The sequence below is a fragment of the Rhipicephalus microplus genome, chromosome X, assembly GCF_043290135.1.
Source record: "Rhipicephalus microplus isolate Deutch F79 chromosome X, USDA_Rmic, whole genome shotgun sequence".
In the NCBI taxonomy this organism is placed as follows: Eukaryota; Metazoa; Arthropoda; class Arachnida; order Ixodida; family Ixodidae; genus Rhipicephalus; species Rhipicephalus microplus.
The window spans coordinates 389,381,333-389,394,700 of record NC_134710.1 but is presented as its reverse complement, the minus strand read 5'-3'; positions in this window follow the sequence as shown (position 1 = coordinate 389,394,700).

The window sequence follows — 13,368 nt, the reverse complement described above, 5'->3', positions numbered from 1 at the left end:
TCCTAGACCAGACCCACGGCACACCACACGTAAGACTTGGCGTACTTCGTACCAAATCCGTACGAAGCATGGCTTTGGTACGCACACTTCAGGGCCCATTTTTGCTAATTTATGTGGGGCCAAGGAGACGATCGGGACACCGTAATTTTTTTCAACCCTTTTTAGATTGTGAGTGAACCTACGCATGTATAGTATAAATTCACTGCTCCAACATCCCTACATTCTAGTCTCCGTGGCTCCTTTGGTCTCCCGTTATTATCCTACAAGGGTGAGTCCGCCACAGTTGTCAACGTGCGGTCAGGGAATCCTGCTTTTCGCAATCTGGCTACCTTGCCCTTATAGCTTGCTTTCAGCATCTGATGTCAAAACACGAGTTGTGCTGATTCGAGCGAGAGATTCTCAATTGCCCTCTTCCCAGGTTTTGACTGGACCCAATGCATACGTCAATTAGGTATCAGCTCTCAGTTCCCAGTGGCTTCGAAGCAACTTACCATGGTGGCGGTCAGATATGCAACGTAGAAGAGGGTACCAAGAATCTCTGGGTTCGACCAGGCTACCATTGTAACCTGAACTTGGCAACGTTCCACGCTAGGACCTTATCTAGTGAAGCAAGTCTAGCTGTACTACTCGTGGAGTTAGAGGGTGTTAAATGGGGTGTAATAAGACTCACTTGGGTTAGGAGAACAGATGAGGCCTATACGGTGCTACATAATGGGCACGTCCTTTGCTATCTTGGGCTGGCTGACAGAAGAGAACTGGGCATGGGGTTCATTATTCACAGATATATAGCTGGCAACATAAAGGAATGCTTTAGCTTGAATGAAAGAATGGTAAGTATTATTTATCAACTCAATAATAGATACAAGATGAAGGTAGTACAGACTTACGCACCTACATCCATTTACGATGACGCGTCAGTTGGAAGCTTCTATGAATTCGTGGAATTGACAATGTAGAAGTTAAAAACGCAGTATACTGTACTGATGGGCGACTTCAATGGCAACGTTTTGAAGAAGCAAACTGGAGACCAGGCAGTAAGAGATTATGGCATCGGTACTAGAAATGCCAGCAGAGGGGAGCTATTAGTGAAATTCGCAGAATAATTTACGGATCTTGAATGCTTTCTACCGAAAACAAGAGAACTGTAAGTGAACATGGAGAAGCTCTAATGGCGAAAGTAAGAACGAAAAAGACTTCATACTGAGTGCACACCCATGCATTGTGCAGGATGTGGAAGTGCTTGGCAAAACACGATGCAGTGATCATAAAATGGTATGGTCTCAAATTCGGCCATGCTCGAAGAATAAGGAGGAGGAGGAGGAATAAATGAGAAAGGACAGGGAGGTTAGCCAGTTCTCAGACCGGCTGGCTACCCTGTACTGGGGAAGGGGGTAAGGGGGATAAAAGATGAGAGAAAAGAGACGTTGTAAAAAAAAGAGAGAGAAGGTCATCAGACGATCCACGACGCTGTTTACAGTCTGTCTCTAAGACCACTTGCCCGCAGAAAGCGCAACAACGCTCTCAATGCCTTGCGTGCAGAGGACGGTCTCGGCCAGTGTCCTAATACCCTTTCTTCCGACAATTGGCGATTGTGTATTCTATCTAAAGCTTTGGCAGTTCTTTTCTTGGCACGCTGAAGCGGGGACACTCGCAGAGAAGATGGGAGAAAGTCTCTGCGCAACCACAGCTGTCACATGTCGGGCTTCTGGCCATTCCGATTCGAAACGAATAAGCATTTGTAAAGGCCACCCCAATCCCCATACGGCACAAAAGTGTCTCCTCTGCTCTGGTTATTCCTGATGGAAGACGGAGCTGTAGGTGTGGGTCCAAATTATGAAGGCGGACGTTGGTGAATGCCGGTGAATTCCACTGAGCGAGTGTCAGTTCTCGTGCAAGTGATCGAAGCCTTGCAGCAGCGTCCGTTCTTCATAATGGTATAGCTACACAAGGGGCATCATCATGAGCAGTTCGGGCTGCTTCATCTGCACGGTCGTTTCCATCAATGCTGCAGTGGCCTGGTATCCATTGATACGCTATGTCATGTTGTTTCTCTATAGCCTGGTGATGGAGCAGTCGTATTTCAGCAATTGGCTGTTCGTTTGGTCCATGAAGATATGGCGAGGCAATTCCCTGGAGAGCTGCTTTGGAGTCGGAGAATATTGACCATGTCTGTTGCGGTTCTTCAACTAGGAACTCCAGAGCGGCACGAATGGCGGCGAGTTCTGCCGCCGTGGATGATGTCAGATGCGAGGTCCTGAACTTGATGGATTTCATCGTGATGGGTTTCTCCGGAATTACCACTGCGCCTGTTGAACTTGTTGAAGTGACCGACCCATCCGTGTAAATGTGAATGCGTCCACTGTGTTTCTCATGCAGAAACAGTAATTTTGTTTGTTTTAGGGCCAAATTTGACAAATATTTCTTCTTTTGCATTCCGGGGATGGTTATCAGGGCTTCCAGTGGATGTGGACACCACAATGGTAACGACGGTCTTGCTGCGTGCGTGAAGTTCGTGGGAATCACCGTGCGATGTGGGGCAATAATAGAGCAGAACGCAGAGCATGGCCTGGAAGTTGGAAGGGAGGCGAGGTGATGCGATTGAATCCGGGTGGCATGTCTTATGTGCGTTCTTAAAGCATCGACACGAATGTAGGTTGTGATAGGGTGTTCATGAGCGATTGCGACAGTCGCTGCTGAGGATGAGCATCTCGGCAGCCCGAGGCATATTCTCAGTGCTTGAGCTTGTAATGACTGGAGGACGTGTACGTTTGTTATGCGGGCCTTGCCAAGCACAGGTAGGCTGTAGCGCATGAAGCTAAGAAAAAGTGCAGCATACAGTTGAAGCATGGCTCGTACCGATGCACCCCATGATTTTCCAGCAAGAAACCTTAGGACGTGGGTGATCATGGTCAGTTTCTTCTTCATGTAAGCGATATGAGGACTCCAAGACAAATCACGATCTATTATTACTCCCAGGAAGCGGTGCGTCTTTTGATAGCTGATTGTGTGTCCATTAATTCTGATGCGGTGTGGCGTCATTGTCTTGCGCGTAAACGCAACAAGTGAGCTTTTCTCATATGACAGCTCTAGTCCTCGTCCTTGAAGGTAGTTTGACGTCAGTGTAGCCGCTGTCTGAAGCCTGGCTCTTACGTGTAGACGCGTGACCCCTGATGCCCAGATGCAGATGTCGTCCGCGTATATCGACAGATGTACGGAGTGTGGCAGGACGTCAATGAGGCCGATGAGCGCAAGGTTGAAAAGTATGGGGCTTAGGACCCCACCTTGAGGTACGCCGCGATAAGTATGATGTTGCCTTGTTGCGCCATCTTCTGTCTGAACGAAGAAGGTTCTGTCCTTCAAATAGCTGTAGATCCATTGGTAAACGCGGCCACCCAATCCAATGCTGCCCAAGGCGTCCAGGATGGTTTCATGTAATACGTTGTCGTATGCAGCCTTAATATCCAAGAAAAGTGCCGCTGATAATCTCTTTGGCTCTTCTGCTGTTGTACAGACGTGACAAGATCAACAACATTGTCTATGGAAGACCGTCCACGTCGAAAGCCGGTCAAAGCATCGAGGTATATGTTGTTATGTTCCAAGTACCACTCCAGGCGAGTCAGCACCATTCTCTCCATCACCTTTCCAAAACAGCTGGCAAGCGCGATGGGGCGATAGGAGGCCATGTCCAGAGGCGGTTTGCCTGGTTTGAGCAGGGGCACAAAGCGGCTGCACTTCCATGAAGGAGGAACCGAACCGTTGCTCCATGAGTCATTGTATACAGCTAGAAGGGCACGCCGAGCTGTTCGTCCTAGGTTAGCAAGGGTCATGTAAGTGACTCCATCGGGTCCAGGCGATGACGAGTGCTTGCATGCTGCCAATGCTGCCTGAAGCTCCTCTAGAGAAAACATATTGTCCATCCGAGTGTCTCTGGACACCGGCGCGTTTCGTAGGTTACTCATGTTGATCCCGGACCCCTTGTTTGAAACCCTGGCACAGAAGTCTTCCGCTACATCGATTTCACGCCGGCCTTGGTGGAGAGCAATGCATTTGAACGGACGATTCTGTTGTGGCAATGTTCGTAGGCCGCGGATTATTCTCCATATTTGCGAAAGAGGTTTGTGGGGATCGAGCGACACGCATAGTGACTTCCATCGTTGCGACTGTAGTGCATTGATTCGACGTTGAATCTTCTTTTGTAGACGTCTCGCTTCCCTCAAGTCGTAGATGGATTTCGTGCGCCTATAACGTCGTTCGGCGCGACGACGGATTGCGCGAAGTCTCTCCAACTCCACCTCATATTTGCGAAAATCTGGCAAAGGTCCACAATTAAACGTTGCCTCTTGAATAGCGGCCTTCATTATACCTTCTAGGCTTTCAAGAGAACCTTCTTGGTTTCTCTCGCATTGCTTCTCTGTGGATGATCTGTACTTTGACCAGTCTATCCGTGAAGTGGGCGCAATTTGCGACTTGCTTAGCCCCTTGATTTTTATATAGGTGGGGATGTGGTCACTGCCATGCGTTTCATTGTCCGCAAACCACTGCACCTTGGTGTTCAGGCTACTTGACACAAAAGTTAGGTCGAGACAGCTACTATATGTCAGACCCCGTAAAAACGTGGGAGCGCCGTCATTTAAACAATATAGTTGGTGGTCAGATGCAAAGGAGGACACATCTCTTCCCCGACGGTCCATCTTCTGGCTTCCCCACAGGGGGTGATGAGCGTTAAAATCACCGGTAATAATCCATGGCCCAGGTGTCGCTGATATAATGACGCTTAATCTTGCTGGGTCGAAGCGGCCTGAAGGCGAAATATATACTGCCACTAGCGTGAAGTTCACGTTCTTACGCTTAACTGTCAGGCACACGTATTGGTTGCTGTCGTCCGGTGTTACTGGATGCTCAATATATGTGAGTTCGCACCTGATGTAAACAATGACCTTACTGGTTTCATTACGGGTTGCAGATCTGAAAGCCTCGTATTTAGAAAGTCTTATAGCATTGTGAAGATGTGGTTCACAAATTACGATAATTGGAAACTGATTCTTGAAAACATAAGGTCGAAAATCCGAAATGCGGGGTTTAAGACCTCGGGCATTCCATTGGAAAATTGATGCCTCTTTCACTTGTTTACGGAAGGGCTGCAGGGAAAGAGCCATGGTGCTTCTGTAGATTTGATAGCACCGGATTCAAAGCTTCCAATATTTGAAGAGCACTGTGGGCAGCCGGAGTCTGAATATTATTCAGGAGTACTCGAATTGTCTCCATGAGGGTCTTAATCACGTCTATTATTTCGTTATCTTGACTGTCATGACTTACTCGCTCTGAAGTAGCTTTCAGTGGGCGATGCTGCCGTTCTACTGGTGGTGTTACTGACGGCAGCGCTGGCCACGCGTCAGGGTCAATGTTTCTTGCATCTTTCTGAGGATGTTTGTTGTTGGCACTTGTTGATGCTTGTGGTGGTGAGTGCGCGATATGGGGTAGCGGTGTATCCCTGGCCTTGGCAGAGGATGTCCTAGTAGTTTTCCTATGGCGCGAACGCCGACGTCGCACTTTGGCAGCAGCCTCCCTGTGGGTAGAACCGTCTCTGGCCATCTGCCTCAGCACTTGCATTTCCTTCTTCACATTAGGGCACTGCTTTGATGACGCCTCGTGAGGACCTTGGCAATTGCCGCATTTGCGATGTTCTGCCTGGCAGGCTTCCGTGTTGTGCGACTCCGAACATCGGGAGCACAAAGCAGAACTTGTGCAAACAGCACTCACATGTCCTATTTTACAGCACTTCCGACACTGAAGATGTTTCGGCATGAACGGCCGTACTGTGTGTCGAAAATGACCAACTCTTACTTGAGTTGGGAGGCTGTCACCCTTAAAAACTAGTTTCACGCATCGTGAGTTCCCGAGACGGCGGGCTTGCAAGATTATAGTAGCTTCCGTCACTGGTTTGATTAGAGTTGGAAAATCAATATCGCTGATAGTGGTGTCGACGTCGTAGATAACGCCTGCCCTAGAGTCCGTGCCATCTGGTATGAAAGAACGAACGTTGATGTTCCCGAGCACATTCACCTTGGTCAATACGTCGAGAGCAGTACGTTGCGTAACGTCTATCGCCAGAACGTTCTTGCGGCCATTGATTCTCACGTCTGTTATTTGTCCCGGAACGAGCGCCTCAAGTGACATAGACGTGACCTGGCGATTAAGTCGGTTCATGCTGTCAGCGGCATTCAGCGGGACAAACAAAATAGTGTGAACCGGTGGCTCTTGAATATTCGTGGTGGCCTTACTTTGGGAAGGAGATGTCGTAAGCAGCCTCCTCTTCGCCTTGTGTCTTGCCACGGGCACAAAGTCACTTTCATCGGAGCTCTCATCACTGGCCGTAGAGTACATGAGCGTGTCCTCACTGTCAACGTCACTTGGGTGGCCGGAGCGCTTTCTTAGAGTGGCCACAGACGACGCGGGACGTATGGGTGGAGAACCTGGTGATTCTACGTCCATTTCCGCAGGCAGAAGAGCGGCGTCTTCCACTAGCACCAAAGAAAACGAGAAAAAAATACAGAGACTGAAACCAGCGTTCCACTCAGGAAAAACTTCGTCTTCCTTTTTCTTGAAGAATAAACGACCGGAACTGATATGCAAGAAGCGAATCAATGAGCTAGCACTGAGAAGGAAAGTACAGGAATTCAGTCTCGCTTCAGAACAGATTCTTGGTTTATCAAGAAAACCAGCCTCAGCATAGACGCAATTAATGATAATCTGACGAGTATCATTACAGAGTGTGCAGTGGGTGTTGGAGGTACGGTACTTAGACGGGAAACAAGTAAGCTGTCCCAGGAGATGAAGAACCTCATTAAGAAACGTCAAAGCATAAAAGTCTCAAATACAATAGACCAAATCGAATCAGAAGAGCTTAGAAAGTTCAATAATAAGCGTAAGGTTAAGAAGGTATAACATGCAGAAAATTAAACACACTCTGAGTAATGGAGGAAGCGTCAAAGAAGTGAACAGAAAGCTTGGAATAGGCAAAATCAAGATGTATGCACTAAGGAACAAGGAAGGCAAATAACTACCAATTTGGATGGGGTAGTTAAAATAGAAGAGGAGTTTCATAGATATCTGTACAGTAGCAGGCCCAACCACAACCTTAATACAAGAACTAGAAGTAACCCAGGTGACACCCCACCAGTAATATTAAAAGAAGTCCGAAAAGCCTTGGTGAGCATGCAAAGAGGCAAAGCTGCTGGTGTGAATCAGGTATCATCAGATCGGCTGAAAGATGGAGGACAGATTGTGTTAGAAAAACTAGCGATCCTGTTTACAAGGTGTCTCCTGACGGAAAGTGTGCCAGAATCTTGGAAGAATGATAACATCATCCTAATACATAAGGAAGCAGATGACAAGGACTAGAAGATTTACAGGCTGATCAGCTTGCTCTCCGTCGTATACATGCTATTTACAAAGTAATACCTAAGAGAATTAGGACAACATTGGAATTCAATCAACCGAAGGAAGAAGCAGGATTTCTAACAGGCTACTCAACAATCAACCACATTCATACTATTATTCAAGTAATCGAAAACTGCTCAGAATACAACCAACTACTATACATAGCCTTCACAGATTACGAGAAGGCGTTTGATTCAGTAGAAATATCTGCAGCCGTGCAGGCACTGCGGAATCAGGGCGTTGACGAAGCATATATAAACATCCCGGAAGAAATCTACAGGGGATCAACTGCAACTATGGTGCTTCATAAAGAAAGCAACAGAATACCAATCAAGAAGGGCGTAAGGCAGGGGGATACAATCTCGCGATCTACAAACGAGTGCACAAGTATACACTTGACGAGGGCACGAACTCACAATAATATTCAGGGTTTAACATCCCAAAGCCACGATATCGTGAAGAAAAACGCTGTAGGGGAGGGCTCCGGATATTTCCACCACCTTTAACCAGCCCCTAAATCAATGTACACAGGAGAGTGCGAATGACTCCCACAGTAATTTCTGTGTGTTTGAGCAGCGCTCTTGTTTTGTAAATGCGGCCGCTGCAGCGAGCGAAGATGGGGATGAAAAAAAAATTGGGGGACCCTTTAGGAGTTGAACGCGATAGTGAAATCCGAATCCTAGTGTACCCTTCAGCCGCTAAGTGCATATTATTAAATGTTTTGTCACGCACACACACACACACACACACACACTCACAGTAGATTTTACCAGCGCGCACGCGAATGGTACATACGGGTTTTTGATCCAAAGCAAGAGCCACGTGGCCTCCAAGATACAGGCCGCGCGCTTGCCATCTCAAAGGCCATAAAGAGTCTCACAATGCCTCACATATGGCAGCACATTATATAGCGTTCACTGTTTGTTTGACCAACGCCGCTGGAAAGGCGTGATATGTTTTCCGCTAGATGGACAAAGTAGTCCCTATTTAGAGCTGTTTGAAAGTTCCTGCGCGGTTTTAGCGACGCTGGCTGCACTATCCCAGCCTTTTTTGACGTAGTTTGATGGTCTCCCAAATGCGCCTACAAATCTCCGAATGGGCTCGTTTTTATCGTGACACCTGTTAAACAAAATGCGTTAAGGAGACTCCTTCCACTACACGGTAGTTATGTAGCGTTCTTCCCGAAGCAGCTGCAAGTAACGTCGTGGCTCTGTGGTGGGACACCTGCTTGTTACGCGAACGACCCCGGTTCGGTCCTCTGTGAGGCCGAAACTTTTACTTTTTATTTTATTTGCTTTTTTTTTCATTGATTGATATGTGGATTTTTACGTCTCAAAATCACCGTATGATTTTTTTTTCACTCTCGGATGATTTTTCGCTCACAACCAACGGTGCCGACGGCGGAATTTCTGCGACACGAGCTTTCTAATGCAATTGCTTTAAAACATTGAATTCTGTACGTTATATATGCACAGGAAAGGTATAAACACTTGGTGGGCACCCCTTTACGGGAGCCCATTAGCATCGACCGCAGCCCGGGCACACTCAACCAAGGCCCGTTGGGCCGTCAGGTAAGGGCAGCCAACCAGGCCTGCCTGCCGGTCCTCCCCAGAAGGATTGGGTAGAGGGATGTGGATGGAGTTTTTTGACACGCCCACACCAAGTATAAATTATCAGATAAGTTTTTCTTACGTTGCAGTCAGTTTCCCGTGCAAGCGGGGTTGAAGTCAGTTTATGTTCTCTGGAATTTCAACGCCAACACAAGACGTAAAAAACCACCCCGATAACGAGATAAGTACACGCGCATCGCAACACCCGGAGAGACGACCTTTAAAGCCCACCCTCGCACCCGTCGCGTCATCTCGCTAGTCACAACGAGAACACGCTGAAGTCACCACCAAGCTCTGAGTACACAACTTATAGTCTGAAGCTCGCTTAAGACGCTGAACTTATATTACAATTCTCACGTTGTATGAATTGGATTATGCTCATAAACCATTCTCATGCGTTATACACCCAACATATATATAATGTACATAGTGCTTGTTCTTATTGTTTCTTCTTTTACTTTTTTAACACGGTTGTGTTTTATGCCATGGTCAACCGCGGCTCCGATGACGTATTTCCGTCAAGAATACGACAGTGTAACATATATTATAAAAGCTTTCTAAGAAAAAATTAGCGCCGTATCTGCGTGTTTAGCTGGCACAGGTCGTAGAAAGACGATAATCCTCTGCCCGGAGAGAGAAAATAAAACGTTTATTCGACATTCTGTGCGAAAACAAAATCGGCAAGTTGGTACTGCATGTGATATGGCCGCCATCAAGCAATAATTTGAAGAAACGAAATTATTCTGGACCGCAAAGTCAATGGTAGGAAGCAGCGCAATGTAGCTCAAGTAAAGCGTAGGAGACACTCGGTTTTTCGGTCATGGAGCCGCATTTCTAGCACCGCGTAATAAGCAATGTGGTCTTCAGTATCATGGGCGTGCGCAGAATTCTCCTTCAATAGAGGCGAGGGTTCGTCGCAGCGCCCCCTCCCTATTAGGAAGTTTTAGAAAAACGTTTGGAGGCGCTGCAAGCGTTGCGGGCATAGCAGGCACCATATGAATTTTATGAATTTTAAAATAACGTTTGCCCCTTTTAGGGAACAATCCAGGAACTTTAGTTGCCCTGCAAACTCAAATAAACGGAAACTACACATAGCCTCGACACCAGCATTCGCGGGCCGCATGCGGGCCGCACACGCCACCCGCTGTTTCAGATTTTTTTTTGCGGGCGGGCCTTGAACGTGAACGGCGGCTCGCGTACGACGCATCCAAAGTGACAGCGACCGCACCGTAAGGCATCGCGTTGCGCTATTCTAATACTCCCTATTATGTTAGCGTATGGGGTTAACATTGCGCCTCCCCCTCACTCAGAGTCGCAACGCCCACCCCCTCATTATTTCATTACGTGGCGCCGACTTTGCGCCCCCTCTTAGGTGACTAAGGGGTGGCCATCACCCCTACCCCCCTCATCCACACGCCTATGTTAACAATTACGTATTTATGCATTTTAGAAATAAATTAACATAATACATAACGGCAATGTACTAATGATGCACCAGAATATGCGTAATATTTGTTTTCTTATTCACAATATCAGCACGTATGAACACCTAAACCAAATGAAGGTAGCTGGTAGTTGAGGAAGGCAATAAACTTTTGCCATACTACTGAATCGGCTGACAGACAGAAAAGCAGAAGGTAGCGAAATTATTTCCTCGAACTATCCCAAGAAAGACTAATGCCTCCAGAAAAATGAGAAGGAATGGTTCCGTAGCGGGGCGTCAAACCAGCGACCACTCGCTCGTCAGCGCGCGAAGCTAACCGCAATTTCACACAGCTTACGTTATGGAGGGAGGTAACGACGACCATTCATATACACCATATACCGTTGGCGGTCCTCATAGCTCGGTATTTAGGCGCGTTTTCGTTATCAGTACTGAGATGGCGCGTGGGGCACGCGTTGACCGTGCACGTTTTAAAAGGTGATTGCCCCGCGCCACCCCGCGCGTTGCGATGTGTGCATCAGTGTTGCGGAATGGGCGCTTCCGTTCGATTCCAATTCCATTCCAGGGAATAAGAATTTGCCGCAATTTCATTCCTTTTAATTCCTCGGAAGGAAAAAAAATTGGCCCGATTTTACTCCGGTAATAGTAGGGCCATTCAATTCCATTCCTTCGATTCCTCAAACTAGGAAAGACATCTTGATAGCTTTATTGAGTTAACAATCAACAAGACCATAAATATAGTGTTATGAGATGCATTAAGAACGGCAAAACTACTTAAAACACGTTACTAAAGTCGAGGGTTAGTAGCTTGGTGACATATCTCATGCAGTAAAACCACCCTAATTTCCATAGGAGCAGTTCTCCCGCTACATTTAGTATTTGCATGGTCAGCATGTTTGAACGAAGGTAATCTTTTTAAACATTTAAGCTTAAAGTATTTAATGCAAAGCTGAAGACATGGCAAGTTTTCATGTTGACAAAAGAAGTGTTGAAAAAACAAGCAATTTGACCCCGTGTCGGGTGGTGATTAAAGTCATTATTATGAAAAGAAACTAAAATTTATTTATAGGGGAACGAAACGCTCTAGATCTGCTGGTATTAAATAGAACAGTGCATCCCCGCTCTGGCGCCTTGTGCCCTTGCGTCCAATACGAAACACAGGGCCGCACTGCTCCCCAGCACTCAGTGACCACTCAGGCTTCTTAAGAGCGCTAAGAACGGCCGACGTAACCAGTAGACCTCATTGCCGTAATACAGTTTCGGTCCTTCTTTTTTTGTGTAAGAAAAAACGTCGGCAGCTCAGCAAGCAGTGGTTGATAGTTTCGTGTTCGTTGCAATGAGAGCCAAAAGGGGAGGTCGCCAAACCCGCAATGTGCATGTAAAAATTTAAATTTGAAATTCTACAACGCATTCTGGTTACTCCAGCTTTTGCCTGTCTTGCTACACACCATTTCATAGTTCAAGAGAACTGTAGGTGCAGAAAGTTCGGTGATGAATCGGCACTTGGAGTAAACACATATACTGCATGCTTTCTCAACCTTTCCGCAGCGACAAATGCCGTAACTGGAAGGAGAGAGATAACTGGACCTGTCGGAGAAGCTTTTCCAAGAGAGTTCACAACTTCATTCAGTACACTTCCTTTGCGTCCCGGCACCCCAAACTCATGGATGATGAAGAACAAGTGATAAGAATATTCTTAGAATATCCAAATCTGTTAAAGCAGTTAATGCCGAACACAATAAGAATGGATCTGCAACTATTGCCATTGAAGTTATAGACAAATGAATTTTACGCAGGGCCAAAATAACAGCTGAGAACTCGGCCAAACTTTTTTTGTGTAATCAGGCAGCCTAACAGAAAACGGCCAGTTTAATTGTGTAGAAGATATTCCCAGCCCGGCTTTTTCACCACACTGCGAAGCATCAGTTGCTTTCACAACCGTGGAAGCAATCTGATTTAAGTCATCCGGAAAACTGCCATTCAGCGGATTACTATGGGTAGTAATTTCGTATTGTAGGGGAATATATCTTCATGTGATATGGCTAATTCACTCAACCTACCACTCATAGTAACTATGTCGTTAAGCCTTATCTATAGTGGGTCCAATCGCTGTTGGGTTAGATTACCTGAGGAGTACATAAGCGGGGACATGTCACAATAGAGAACAGAACTGGATTACTAGTAAGTATATATTATTCTCATGTCATGGGCAATTTGTAGATTATTAAGAGTGTTTGAAGTGTTATTATTTGAATCTAACAGAGAAAAAGGGGATTTGTGATTTGTTATGGAGAACAGAGTTTGCTACAATTTGGGTAACCCCAGGGGCCCCCATAAAGTCCTTGGCGCTTAAGTAGAACTAACGGACATAACTTCCATGCCGGTAAGCCAGAAAATAAGGTACACCCATATTCCAGTATAGGGTGTATGTACATTCGGTAAATCATTATAAAGCGTCTGTCTGCACGCCCCAACGACTATTACTTACCTTTCTGTGTAGACCTATTGCAGGTGATGCTTTGTTCACTGTATGTTCGCTCTGGAGTACCACTAGGTTCCGTCTTAGGACCCATTTTATTTCTAGTTCACATTATTGATCTGCCGTTATGTGTTTCTTCAAACATAAAACTGTTTGCAGATGACTGCGTGGTGTTCCGTGAAATTAACAGCCCGAATGACATCACTGCCCTTCAAACTTAAACTGACTTCATTTTTAACTGGTGCACGACTTGGCAAATGGAACTAAATATTTCCAAATACAAGGTATTGCGAATTTCCCGAATATCATCGTCACCTGCTACTTACTCACTTAACAGTATCCCACTCGAATCAGTCACCTCTTACCGTTATCTAGGCGTACACATCACCACCTGT